This window comes from Amblyomma mixtum, chromosome 1 (assembly GCF_055824585.1).
Source record: "Amblyomma mixtum isolate Tamu chromosome 1, ASM5582458v1, whole genome shotgun sequence".
Lineage (NCBI taxonomy): Eukaryota > Metazoa > Arthropoda > Arachnida > Ixodida > Ixodidae > Amblyomma > Amblyomma mixtum.
The window spans coordinates 235863358-235876969 of NC_143012.1; the positions used below are offsets into that span (position 1 = coordinate 235863358).

The following is a 13612-nucleotide window of genomic DNA, read 5'->3' on the forward strand; positions in this document are numbered from 1 at the left end:
TCGCGAAGCCGGAGCCTGAATGCGGCCCAGAACCAAGTGCTAGCGACATCAAATTAGTGGTGGAACTAAAGCTCCAAAATGAAATGAGTGGACAAACACGACTAGAAGAGGAAAATAATTAGGACATATTCTGTGTTTCAAACGCATTCGAAAACAATTGCAGTGATGCCTTTTTAAAATGTTTTACTTTTGTGCATTTTGTTAGAAAGTATAGCGCTTGCTTTGTAAAAATTTTTATGACAGTGTTCGCTCAGAGCAGCGGCAATGGCAGCGGGAGGATGCCAAGGTTGACGGTGGTCTGATGTCATACCCTGGTCATATCTTTTAACCATTCTGCTTGCTTTTGTTTGAAACTCGATTCTGCTGGCCCTACTTTTTCCTCGTTGCTTGTTGCTCGAGTTCTTGGTGTGCATCGTTCGTGTACAGTTTCCGCTTTTCCCTTTTGCCAGCGCTTCTGTGTAGTTTCGTTCGGTTGGGTGCGGTTTTGTCGCTTTTGCCCCAAAAGGGCATCGTCTGTGGCCATGGGACCCCCGTACGCAAAAAAGAGGTGTGCGGTTGCACGATGTGCGAGCGATAACCTGTCTGGCGGCGTCACATTTCATCGTTTCAGCGCTACACCTGCGACATTCAGCGCGACACCTGAGGCGAGGACGAAGGAAAAAGGCACGAGAACTGACTACTTTCCTCCCGGATCACTGCTTTGCGGACCGAGATCGTCGCCCACTGCGCCTCCCTCGAGCACTCTCGTTGGAGTGCTCTTTGTGACCGTCTTGACTCTGCATTGCACTCGCGATCCACATGGTCTCTCTTCAAATCCCTCCTTGGCACTAAGCCTGCCCTTGCTCCCACTCTAGCTAAAGCCCTCACTCAAGGAACTCCCTCCGATGTTTTTGATCAGCTCGCCTCTCTCTATCTCCCGCCCCCTCTGGCACCCTCCTACCCGGTGTACTGTGGTGGACCTAACCCCGATCTGGACCAATCCTTCACTCTCCGGGAGCTCGAATCGGCTCTGGCTGCTAATGCTACACGCTCGGCTCCCGGTGAGGATGCCATTACATACACCACACTTCGCAACCTTCCTGACTGCGCCAAAGAATTCCTCCTTAAAACCTACAATAATGGATGGGACAGCGGCTGCCTGCCCAGCTCCTGGACCTCCTCCCTCATTTCTATGATTCCAAAGCCGGGCAAGCCTCCCTCTCTCTCTAACCTCCGCCCAATCTCCCTGACATCATGTGTTGGTAAGACCCTTGAGCGAATGGCCCTGTCTCGCCTCTCTAATTTTCTCGAGACGAGGGAGTTCTTCCCTCATTCTCTCATCGGCTTCCGACGCCACGTCAGTGCACAGGACATGTTTCTGGTTCTCCAGCACACGTTTCTGTCACCTACCCCCACTCAAATTCATGCACTTGTGACCGTCGATGTTCGCAAGGCCTTCGACGGTGTTTGCCACGACCACATCCTTTCCCAACTCGCCTCCCTAGACTGTGGCTCCCGCATGTACTGTTATATCCGCTCATTCCTCTCTAAACGTGTCGCTCGCTTTCGAGTCGACACCTATCTGTCCGACCCCCACAACCTCACCCGAGGCACTCCTCAAGGTGCTGTTCTCTCTCCTACCCTTTTCAATCTTGCTATGGCCCCTCTCGCCTCCCAGCTAGCTGAAATTCCCGACCTGCATCATATATTTTACGCCGATGACATCACTCTCTGGTGTTCATCTGGCTCTCCCGGTCACGTACAGGACACCCTGCAACGTGGCCTAGATCTCATCGACTCCTTTCTCACCACCGCTGGCCTCTCTCCTGCTCCTGAGAAATCCGAGCTTCTCCTTCTCAACCATTCCTCCTACCAGCGCTCACACAACCACTTCGTCTCTCTCCACCTTTCTGGCTCTCCCATTCCTGTCGTCACACAGTGCAAAGTTCTTGGCTTCCCTTTGCATGCGGCTAAGAATGTGCAATCCCTTCACCGCGCTGTCACCACCTGCCACTCTGTAACTCACCTCCTGCGGCGCGTGGTCACTCGACGCTCAGGTCTCCACGAGGCTCACGCGTGTCGAGTTGCCCACGCGCTGGCCCTCAACAAGGTCTTGTACTTTGCACCCTACGCTTCCTTCACTCAGACTCAACTTAACGCTCTCGAGACTGCCCTTGTGGGCCTCTACAAGGCAGCTCTCAACCTCCCTATCACTACCTCTACCACTAAGCTCTTTGCCACAGGCCTCTTCCATCCTCTTCGTTCTCTTCTCAGTCTCCATCGTGACTCGCAGCTTGCCCGGCTTTCCCTTACCCGTCAGGGTCAGTGGTTATTGACTCAAGCGGGTATCTCGCCCATTCCAATCTCCCCGTTTACCTCTCCTATTCCCACCCCTGCCCCCAATCTTCGTATCCTTCCCCTCCCGACCAACATGTCCCCCGTCCTGCACGCCGGACGTCGTCATGCGGCCGCACAGCACCATTCCCCTCTCTTTGATACCCAGGGTGTAGCTTACACGGATGCCTCCTTCGTGGCTCCTCGAGGTTCCTGCGGCTACGCCCTGTACCATCCACACCTCCCTGCTCCTGAAACCCACACCAGCGGGCCGTATCTACACCCTCCAGACGCATTGTCCCTCGAGGTCCTCGCCATTGCGCATGCCCTCCAGTCATTTTCCCTCCTTCCCTCTCTCCAAGAGTACACAGTCTATTCGGACTCACAAGCCGCTATACACCACATACAGAAACGCACCCTGACCCCTTCTCTCCAACAGGAGGTCGAACGAGCGGTCTCCGCACTGCAGCCTTCCATCGTTTTCCTCCGCTGGGTCCCTGGGCATTCAGGGATTGACGGCAATGAGCTGGCCCATCAGCTCGCCCGCGACACACTTTTCCGGGCACCGTTGATCCCCTGGCCCAAGCCCTCGGAGGACGGTGGGAGACTCACCCTTCGCCGCACCATAAAAGAGGTCTACCTTGAGCTCCGCCTCGACAAACGCCTTTACCCTCCCCCTCATCCATCACTCACGGTGCCGGAGTCTCGCCTTCTTCGGCACATTCAGATGAATGCAGTTATCACCCCGTCCCGCCTCTTCCTCTATCGCTATCGATCGGACCCTTCCTGTCCCAACTGCCCCTGTATCTATGCGGACCTGGCCCATTGCCTATTCTATTGCCCGGCTGCTCAGCAGTCGGGTTCCTTCCCCCCACCCTCTCTATCCATCACCACCTGGCTCGACTGGCTTGGCGCTGAAGGGGAAGAAGAACAGCGGCTTCTGGTCGCCCAGGCGGTCGAAATGCTCGGCCTGTAAATTATGGTCGATTAAAAGTCTTTTACTACTACTACTACTACTACTTAAAAATAGCGTTGGTGGTCGGCACTCGTCGTGTCTTCTTTCTTCGTTCTCGTGTCGGGTGTCGTGCTGAAGCGTCGCGGCGTTCAGCAGTTAATTTTTCCCGCCAAGCAGCACGTGACGCTGACGTCACGAATATGACGTCACTAAAACACGTGACTTCAACGTCGCGTTTTTGTTTTAATTATGACGTCACTTTTTAGTTGTCCACGAATTTCGAAGACGGCGCTGGCTGCGCACCATGAGCCGCCATGTTTTGAACGTATGGGCTTCTATGCAGCCTACGCTACCATAGTACATCTACCTTGCACCGTGTGCCAAGTAAGGCTGGGGCGCGCTACCTGACTTTGTTGTTGCAACCGAAACCCTATCGGGCGGAATTTTTGGGTACTTCAGAGAAGTCGCAAGTGTCCGATTTCTCTCAACGAGGTTTTCCAACGAATATTTATCTACAGTGAACAAGAAAAAATTGTATAAGGATTTATGTGAAGTTGTCTTGCCGGAACCCATGTATAGGGCCTTGTACAGTGGAGGCCCTGGAAGGAATGTGTTAAAGAGGGTAAAGAGAATGTACGTTGAGCCCGGGGTTAAAACTTTTTTCTTCAAGCTGCACACTGCAACGTTATCAGTCAAAATGTTTTTACAGGATAAGAGCTGATTTCTTCGGTGGGGTCATCACTGCCTTATCTGCAAGCAACCAGAAACGATAGATCACGTTTTTCTGCATTGTTGGGAAGGAGTTTAGTTTTGGGACGTGCTTCAAAGGACGATAAAGAAAAAATTTCCACTTCACCCCCATGGAATAAGGTATCTGCCCATTGAAAACGAGGATGGAGTACCATTTGATTTAATAATGTTAATGGGCCTCAACAGTATTTGGCGCTCGCGAATGGCAGGGTATTACTGTGATCCCGACGCGAGGCCAGCACGAATTTATTTCCGTGAAAATGTGCACCGGTTTGTTGAGAGGGTCAAAGCTGTTGGCGAGGCTCCCGAGTGGCTGTCAAGGGTGGAACCTCTGATGGCCCTAAAGGAATTTTAATGTGACGAAGCCAGCCATTGGCAGGCTGACTATATCAACACCAAGTGTTCATTGTGTCCCCCAATTTTGTTGTGGTCATTCTTGTGTAATGTCAAAGCCAGGCAATAAAAAAAAAGTGTAGCGGTTATCACGTGCGCCTCACACGCGCAAGGTCCCCGGTTCGATCCCGGGCGGAAACATTTTTTTTGTTGTTCGCATTCCCACCCGGAGAATTTTTGGCAATCGCGGACGCAACCTCCAGAACAAACAAGAAAGCCCTGCTCTCATTCCCGTTTCCGTGGTGTAGGATTCTACTTCCGGCCACTGGCGTGTACGGACGCAGGATCATGAGCTCCCACGGAGCGGCGACGGCGGCCATCGATGGCCGCGGAAACAGGTTCAGCGCCGAAGACAAGGAGTATGAGATCTTTTTGCCTACCCTGCCCACCGGACGTGTTGTTCTAAACACAGTTTTTTTGCACGGAGATGTGCGTGTGAGACCTTACAGGGTCGAAGACTTCAGGGACACCCTCGCCAACACTGGTGCGCTCCCCGACGTCGTGGCGTTGGGGGCGTACCAGGTAAACCACGTGTGGGCGGTAACCTTCAGCAGCCCAGAAGCCGCGAAGAAATTAGCCGCCTTGAAGGAGCTTGAGGTAAAGGGACGCCGGTGCATCGTTTTCGACCCGGAGGATCAGCAGGTAAAGCTGCGCCTGCATTGGATGCTGCACGGCGTCGCCGGTGACGACATCCGGACTGCTTTCGCGGCGTTCGGAAACGTGACCGAGGTGACGCGGGAGCGTTGGCGCGCTCAAGGAATGAAAGAGAAGGGATCCACCACGAGAACAGTGCTGCTCAAGTTGAAGCCAGGTATGAAGGTGGACAACCTGCCCCACCAGGTTCGAGTCGCCGGCGAGTTAGCTCTCGTGGTGGTGCCCGGGCGGCCGATGCAGTGCCTGCGTTGCCACGGCGCGGGTCACGTTCGTCGCGACTGCAAGGTTCCCAGGTGCTCCAAGTGCAGGCGCTACGGACACGCGGACGAGGACTGCGTCCGTACCTACGCGTCTGCGACCGGGCTCGGAGGTAAAGGAGACAGCGCGGAGCTGATGGATGTCGCGGAGGCTGAGGACGCAGCGAGGGGTACCGACGAGTTGGGCAACCTCCCTGTGTCGCTGGACACGTCGGCGACTTCAAGCGGCGACGCCCCCCTTGCCAGTGCACCAGGACTCCAGCCACCAACGGGAGACTCGCCTCAGTCAAAGGAGGCGACTTCGGGGGATGCAAAAAGCCTACCAGTGCCCATGGACTTTGTAGCGAAGGAGCCTACCGAGGGTCATCGGCAGAACACCGGTGGCCGTGCGACCACTGTGGCTACGCCTGGGAAGCGTCCCCATGGAGACACCAGCCCCGACGGCGACAAGGAGGCGGCGCCCAGCGTAGAGGAACCACCAGCAAAGACGCCTCAAGCAAGGCGGGCCAGTTTTCGGCCGCGCCCTAACCTTGCGAGCGAGAAGCGCGCCGGCGACAAGGCGCCTCCCGAGCTGGGCCAGGTGCACGCTCAGGATGACGCCGGCGGCGATGGCGGCGGTGGCGTCTAGCCATGTGCTGGACGCGAGAGGTAAGCACCACGCTTTCGGTCTCTTCTTCTTATGTAGAAATGGCTCCTGCATCTCCGCTGAAAGTCGCCTCCCTGAATGTTAGAGGTCTGGCAGGAAAGAGAAAGCAAGGCCAGCTCTTTCGGCTTTTAACGGAGCACGGCATAGATGTACTGGCTGCGCAGGAGACGAAAGTAGACGGCGAAGAAGAGACCGGGAGCATGGTGCAACGTTTCACGTCCTCGTTTTTTGCTGTAGTCAGCCACGCTGTAGGCACATCGGCTGGCTGTGTTCTTTTTCTAAAGAAGTTGCCGGGGCTAGAAGTGCAAGCTCATTTCTCTTGTATGTCGGGCCGGTGTGTTTTCCTTGACTTTCGATTGAATAACGTCGAGTGGCGGATTATTTGTCTGTACGCGCCTAATGAAGCAGAAGAAAGGGCGCAGTTTTGTTATAGCATCGAAGAGCGCCTTTGTAGTGACAGACAGCTGATCGTCCTGGGCGATTTTAATTGTGTTCTTAGTGCGCGAGATAAGACAAGCCCTCGACCCTTTAGAGATGCCAGCACACAAGTGTTATCGCTAATGGTTGAGAAATGGAACATGGAAGATGTGGCAGAGTGTCTTGAGGGAACGCGTGCAGTAAAGCTCACACACTTTCAGGGTTCTAGCCATGCACGGCTGGACCGCATTTATGCATCCGTCGATGTCTTACCTGAATGTCATAGTTACGATGTTGTGCCAGTATCTTTTTCAGACCATTGTTTAGTTAAATGTTGTTTTGGGATGGTAAAGAGAGGGAATTCTTTTTCGTGGGAAATGTGGAAATTCAATAATAAACTCTTGCAGGACGAACTGTATACCAGCATAGTAAAAGATGAAATAGCAAAAATAGGCCCCGGTAAAAATATGCACATATGGCAACAGTGGGAGCTGTGTAAAGAAACTATAAAAATTAAAGCAATAGAGAGGGCTTCCGGTATACGGTTTCAAGAAAAACAGAAAGAGACAGAGTTAAAGAAGCTGCTCCATAGGCTGCTTCAACAGGAATCTCTAGCGCCGGGGAAATGGACTGAAGAAGTAAGGAAAACAAAGCAAAAACTAGAATTGATGGAAGAAGAACGGTATCGGGGAGCGTTAGTAAGGGCAAGGGCAGAAGACATAGCTGCAGGGGAGACGCCATCAAAACGAGCGCTAGGGTTGGAAAAGGCAAACGCTGAAAGAAACCACATCGACAAAATAGAATGGGGCGGTGTCTTGTCGGCGGACAACGACCACATAAAAGCAGCTTTCAACGAGCATTACCAAGCGCTCTTCGCTTCCCACGTGGTAGACACTATCACGTTTAAAGATAAGTTTCTGGCGGCGATGCCGCGTCTCGGTGATGACGTAAAAAAGAGATGAGAAATGGCTATCAGTGAAGCCGAAGTGGAGCATGCAATAGCCAGTTTAAACCCCGGTAAATCGCCGGGACCAGATGGGCTCAGCGCGCGTTTTTACAAAGAATTCAAGCACGAAATTGCCCCTATTTTGAACGTGATATTTAACGCAGCCTACACAATAAATGCACTGCCTCCGTCATATGGGTCATCCCATACGGTGCTCATTCCTAAAACGGATCAAATAGATAAATTGCGACTGGTTACAGCCTACAGACCCATAGCACTTACGAACGTTGAATATAAAATTTTTATGAAGGTTTTGGCTCGGAGGTTGCAGACGGTGATTAAGGATATAGTTGGGCCACACCAGACGTGTGGGATAAAAGGGAGGTCAATAATGTCCAATATTCATAAGATGCGAAGTGTGCTTGAGTGTTGTGATGACTCGAATGGTCGGGTGGCCATTCTCCAGGTCGACCTTGAGAAAGCTTTTGACTGTGTCGATCACGAAATTTTGTTTTCTATTTTGGACCATGCGAATGTTGGGTCAGTTATCCGCAAGGGCGTGGCCCTGGCGTACCGAAACTGCACGACGAGATTGATCGTAAATAAGAGTCTGGGGGCCCCCATTAGCGTGCAGCGTTCGGTGCGACAGGGCTGCCCTCTCAACCCTCTTTTGTTTTGTATATATATTGAGACATTGTGTATTAAAATATTGAACAATGATAACGTAAAAGGGTTTAAGTTACAAGCAGCCGAGGTGAAGCTGCTGGCGTACGCGGACGATGTTGCACTTTGTACGGTTGACCATGAGAGTATAACCGAGGCGGTCAAATGTGTCCGCGAGTTCTCTCAGGTTACCGGAAGCGGGGTGAACTGGGCCAAGTGCCTTGGGTTCTGGCATGGACGGTGGCCATCGCAGCCTGACCACCTTGCAAATGTGACGTGGGCGAAAACCCCAACCAAGTACTTAGGTGTCGAGCTTGATGGTTACCGCCAAAGTGAGCAATATTGGCAAGAGCAGACGAAAGCGCTAAGGGAGAAAGCGGAGAAGTGGAAAGGTGCCAACTTATCGATTTTCGCCAGGGCTACTGTATGTAACCTTTTTTTTATCAGTAAACTTTGGTTTGTTATGCAAGTTTTGCATTGTTCGCGTGTAAACATACAGAAGCTCCACAGGATTTTCGCTGTCTTTGTTTGGGCTGCAGAATGGGAACGCTGCAGCAGAACAAATTTATTCCGTCGGGTAAAAGACGGCGGCTTGGGACTTGGACACCTCTTTTTGCGGCAAGTGGTGAATCGGTTTTTGTTTTTCCGCGACGTTTCTGACCCTTTCTTGCGCACTGTCTGCCAAGTTAGGCTGCGGCGCCTACTGCCGGAGTTTGTTGTCTCCACCGAAGAAGTTACGTGTGGTATTTTCGGCTATTACAGAGAGGTCGTCGCAAGTCTTAGATTTCTTTCAGTGCGTTTTTCTAATGAATATTTGTCCTGTGTAAAACGGAAAAAGCTGTACCACGATTTATGTGACACTGTTTTACCACAACCTTTGTATAGAGTCTTATACAGTGGAGGCCCAGGCTCGGACGTCTTAAAGAGGGTAAAGAAAATGCAGGTGCCGCCAGGAGCTAAGACCTTTTTCTTTAAATTACACACCGGAACGTTGCCAGTAAAGAAATTTTTTGAGGAAAAGGATTTATTTTTACCTTGGGGTTCGCGTTGTTTAATCTGTAAGCAGCCGGAAACAGTAGACCATGTTTTTTTACATTGTTGGGAAGGGGTTTATTTTTGGGATGTTTTGCAACGGACTATGAAGAAAGATTTCCCCCTAGATTCGCATGGTATTCGATATTTAAGCATTGATAATGACGACGGGGTTCCATTTGATTTAATTATGCTCCTGGGTCTCCACTGTATATGGCGCTCAAGAATGGCAGGCTATCACTGTGACAGGGAAGCACGCCCTGCCCGAATTTATTTCCGAGAGTGTATGGACTGGTTTGTCGCTATACAAAAAGCGGCTGCGGAACCTCCGGAGTGGCTCTCAAGGGTAGAGCCTTTGTTGTCCTTGCGGGAGTTTTAATGTGACGAAGCCAGCCTGATGCTGGCTGAGTATGACTTTCAGTGTGTTCATTGTCTTGTATTATTGGTTTTGTGATTTGTCTGTTCTTTTTCGTGCAGTGTTGTTTTCCAAAGCCAGGAAATAAAGAAAAAAAAATTCCGTGGTGTAGCGGTTATCACGTGCGCCTCACACGCGCAAGGTCCCCGGTTCGATCCCGGGCGGAAACATTTTTTTTATTGTTCGCATTCCCACCCGGAGAATTTTTGGCAATCGCGGACGCAACCTCCAGAACAAACAAGAAAGCCCTGCTCTCATTCCAGTTTCCGTGGTGTGCCTGGCAGGTAACAGAAAACAAAGCCAGCTGTACCGACTCATAACGGAGCAAGATATCGATATACTGGCAGTGCAGGAGACGAAAGTCGACGGTGAGGAAGAGACCGGGAGCATGGTGCGACGTTTCACGTCTAGATATTTTGCCGTCGTTAGCCACGCTGTGGGCACATCGGCGGGTTGTGTTCTTTTCGTTAGGAAGTTACCTGGGCTAGAGGTGCACGGTCACCATTCGTGCATGACGGGCAGATACGTGTCCATTGATTTCTCGCTCTGTAACACTGACTGGCGCATTGTTTGCCTGTACGCCCCGAATGCGGTTGATGGCCGAGCATCGTTTTTTGAAAGTGTCGGAGAACGGCTTTGCACAGACAGACAGCTGATTGTCATGGGCGATTACAACTGTGTCCTTAGTGCGCGCGACAAGACAAGCGTCCGAGGTTTCCGAGACAAAAGCACTGAAGTGTTGTTACGAATGATTGTGAACTGCAACCTCGAGGATGTGGCAGAGTGTCTTGAAGGTGCGCGTGCTGTAAGATACACACGATTCGAGGGCACAAGTCACGCACGGCTAGACCGCATTTATGCATCTGCGGATACTATACCTAAATGCAATAGTTATGAAGTAATGCCGGTTTCTTTTTCTGACCACTGTTTGGTTCAATGCTGTATAGGAATCATTAAGAAGGGGAATGGTTTTACGTGGGAAATGTGGAAGTTAAATGACAAGCTACTTCAAGACGAATTTTATAACCGGGCTGTAAGGGAAGAAATAGCAAAAATAGAACCAAGTGGCAATATGAGGATTTGGCAGCAGTGGGAGCTCACTAAAGAAAGTTTAAAATTAAAAGCCATAGAAAGAGCCACCTGTATACGTCATGAAGCAAAACAACAGGAAATGGAGCTAAAGGCACTGCTTCAGAAGATGCTAAAACAGGAATGCTTAGCGCCTGGTAAATGGATGGACGACATAAGAAAAACCAAACAAAAGCTAGAGCTAATCGAGGAAGACCGTTATCGGGGAGCGCTGGTGAGGGCAAGGGCAGAAGACATGGCTGCAGGGGAAGCGCGAACGAAACGAGCGCTTGGTTTGGAAAAAGCCCGTGCAGAAAGAAATCACATTCATGAAATAGAATGGGGAGGTGTTTCAAAAACAGACATCGATCATATCAAAGCAGCTTTTTTCGAGCATTACCAGGCGCTCTTCGCATTGCATCCGGTAGATGTTATCGCATTTAAGGATTCGTTTCTAGCCGAGATGCCGCGTCTGGACGACGAAACTAAAGACAGATTAGAGCAGAAGATAAGTCAAGGGGAAGTTGAGCAAGCAATAGACAGTTTAAACCCAGGTAAGTCGCCTGGACCGGACGGGTTCAGCGCGGCATTCTACAAAGAATTTAAAAATGTAATTTCCCCGGTCTTGCAGGTAATCTTTAATGAAGCCTATAAAGTAAAAGCACTGCCTCCGTCCTATGGGTCGTCCCATACTGTGCTTATTCCCAATACGGACGACATAGACAGATTACGATTGGTAACAGCATACCGACCCATAGCACTCACTAACGTCGAGTACAAAATTTACATGAAGGTTTTGGCACGAAGGCTGCAGACCGTGATTCATATATTAGTTGGTCCGCATCAAACCTGCGGCATTAAAGGGCGGTCTATTTTCACAAATATTCACGTTGCGCGCAGTGTCTTAGAAACATGTGATGACACTAATGGTCAGGTGGCTATTCTACAGATCGATTTGGAAAAGGCTTTTGACTGTGTTGCCCATGAACTTATGTTTTCAGTATTAGACCATGTTAATGTTGGTTCTGTTATCCGCGAGGGTGTGGCCCTGGCATACCGGAACTGCACGACGAGATTGATCGTTAACAAGAGTCTGGGGGCCCCCATTAGCGTGCAGCGTTCGGTGCGCCAGGGCTGTCCCCTCAGCCCTCTTTTATTTTGTATTTATGTGGAGACCCTTTGTTTAAAGATTCTGAAAAACAGGAGTATTAACGGATTTACTTTACAAGCAGCCGAAGAAAAGCTCTTGGCGTACGCTGATGATATTGCTGTGTTTGCCGTTGACAAGAGAGGCATAAGCGAGGCTGTTCAATGTGTACGCGATTTCAGCCAAGCTACAGGCAGCGGGGTTAACTGGTCGAAGTGCCTTGGGCTGTGGCATGGCGGGTGGGCATCTACGCCTGAGCGGTTTGCCAGCGTGCCTTGGACGACAACGCCAGATAAGTACTTGGGCGTTCCGCTCGATGCTTACCGTGACAGTGAACATTATTGGACAGGACAGGTCAAAGAGACACGGGAGAGAGCTGATAAGTGGAAAGGAACGACCTTGTCGATTTTCGCCAGAGCCACTGTTTGCAACCTGTTCTTTATCAGCAGGCTGTGGTATGTAATGCAGGTGTTGCACTGTTCACGGTTAAGTATTCAAAAGCTACACCGAATTTTCGCCGTCTTTATCTGGTCGTCTGAATGGGAGCGCTGCAGCCGGACCAACCTGTTCCGACGGGTACAAGACGGCGGGTTGGGATTGGGCCATTTGTTTTTGCGACAGCTGGTCAATCGTTTTTTGTTTTTTAGGGACACAAGAGACCCTTTTTTGCGTACCGTATGCCAAGTTAGGCTGCGGCATCTACTTCCAGAGTACATAGTCGGAACTGCTGAGGTGTATAGTAGGGTCACCGGTTTTTACCGGGAAGTCGTAGCCAGTGTAAGGTTTCTTTCCGCGCGGTTTTCAAATGACTTTCTGGCCAGTGTGAAACGAAAGAAACTGTACCGTGCCTTGTGCGATGTAGTTTTCCCCGAGCCCTTGTACAGGGCCGTGTACAGTGGAGGCCCAGGCAAAGATGTTTTAAAGAGAGTAAAAAAAATGCAGGTGCCGCCTGGAACAAAAACCTTCTTTTTTAAGTTGCACACCGGGACCTTACCGGTTAAAAAATTTTTAGAGGGAAAGGAATTGTTTTTACCCTGGGGATCTCACTGTTTAATTTGCAGAAAGCCGGAAACAATAGACCATGTATTTTTACACTGTTGGGAAGGGGTTTATTTATGGGATGTATTGCAGCGAACATTAAAGAAAGAATTTCCACTAGACCCGTATGGCATCCGGTTCTTATGTGTTGAAAATGAGGATGGGGTGCCTTTCGATTTAATAATGCTGACAGGCCTCCACTGTATATGGCGCTCCAGAATGGCAGGCTGGCATTGTGACAGAGACGCAAGACCTGCCAGAATTTACTTTCGCGAAAGTATGGAGATGTTTCTGGCCATTCAGAAAGCCGCTGCGGAGCCTCCGGAGTGGCTCTCAAGACTAGAGCCGCTCTGTACGTTGCGTGAATTTTAATTGGACGAAGCCAGATTTATGCTGGCTGACCACAAGTCGTGTGTACATAGTTATTGTCTTTTGTTGATTGTTTGTGTTGTCCAGTTTTTTGTGTCAAAGCCAGGCAATAAAGAAAAAAAAAGTTTCCGTGGTGTAGCGGTTATCACGTGCGCCTCACACGCGCAAGGTCCCCGGTTCGATCCCGGGCGGAAACATTTTTTTTATTGTTCGCATTCCCACCCGGAGAATTTTTGGCAATCGCGGACGCAACCTCCAGAACAAACAAGAAAGCCCTGCTCTCATTCCCGTTTCCGTGGTGTAGCGGTTATCACGTGCGCCTCACACGCGCAAGGTCCCCGGTTCGATCCCGGGCGGAAACATTTTTTTTATTGTTCGCATTCCCACCCGGAGAATTTTTGGCAATCGCGGACGCAACCTCCAGAACAAACAAGAAAGCCCTGCTCTCATTCCCGTTTCCGTGGTGTAGCGGTTATCACGTGCGCCTCACACGCGCAAGGTCCCCGGTTCGATCCCGGGCGGAAACATTTTTTTTATTGTTCGCATTCC

At 50.6% G+C, this 13612-nt stretch overlaps 4 non-coding genes across 4 annotated transcripts; all 4 read left to right on the forward strand.

Annotated features, from left to right (window-relative positions):
- Positions 1-9538: 9538 nt before the first annotated feature.
- Positions 9539-9611, forward strand: TRNAV-CAC (transfer RNA valine (anticodon CAC)). Its single transcript has one exon. It is a non-coding gene; the product is annotated as a tRNA-Val (tRNA).
- Positions 9612-13187: 3576 nt separating this feature from the next.
- Positions 13188-13260, forward strand: TRNAV-CAC (transfer RNA valine (anticodon CAC)). Its single transcript has one exon. It is a non-coding gene; the product is annotated as a tRNA-Val (tRNA).
- A 92-nt stretch (positions 13261-13352) lies between these two features.
- Positions 13353-13425, forward strand: TRNAV-CAC (transfer RNA valine (anticodon CAC)). The gene has a single exon. It is a non-coding gene; the product is annotated as a tRNA-Val (tRNA).
- Positions 13426-13517: 92 nt separating this feature from the next.
- TRNAV-CAC (transfer RNA valine (anticodon CAC)) lies at positions 13518-13590 on the forward strand. The gene has a single exon. It is a non-coding gene; the product is annotated as a tRNA-Val (tRNA).
- The last annotated feature ends 22 nt before the right edge of the window (positions 13591-13612 follow it).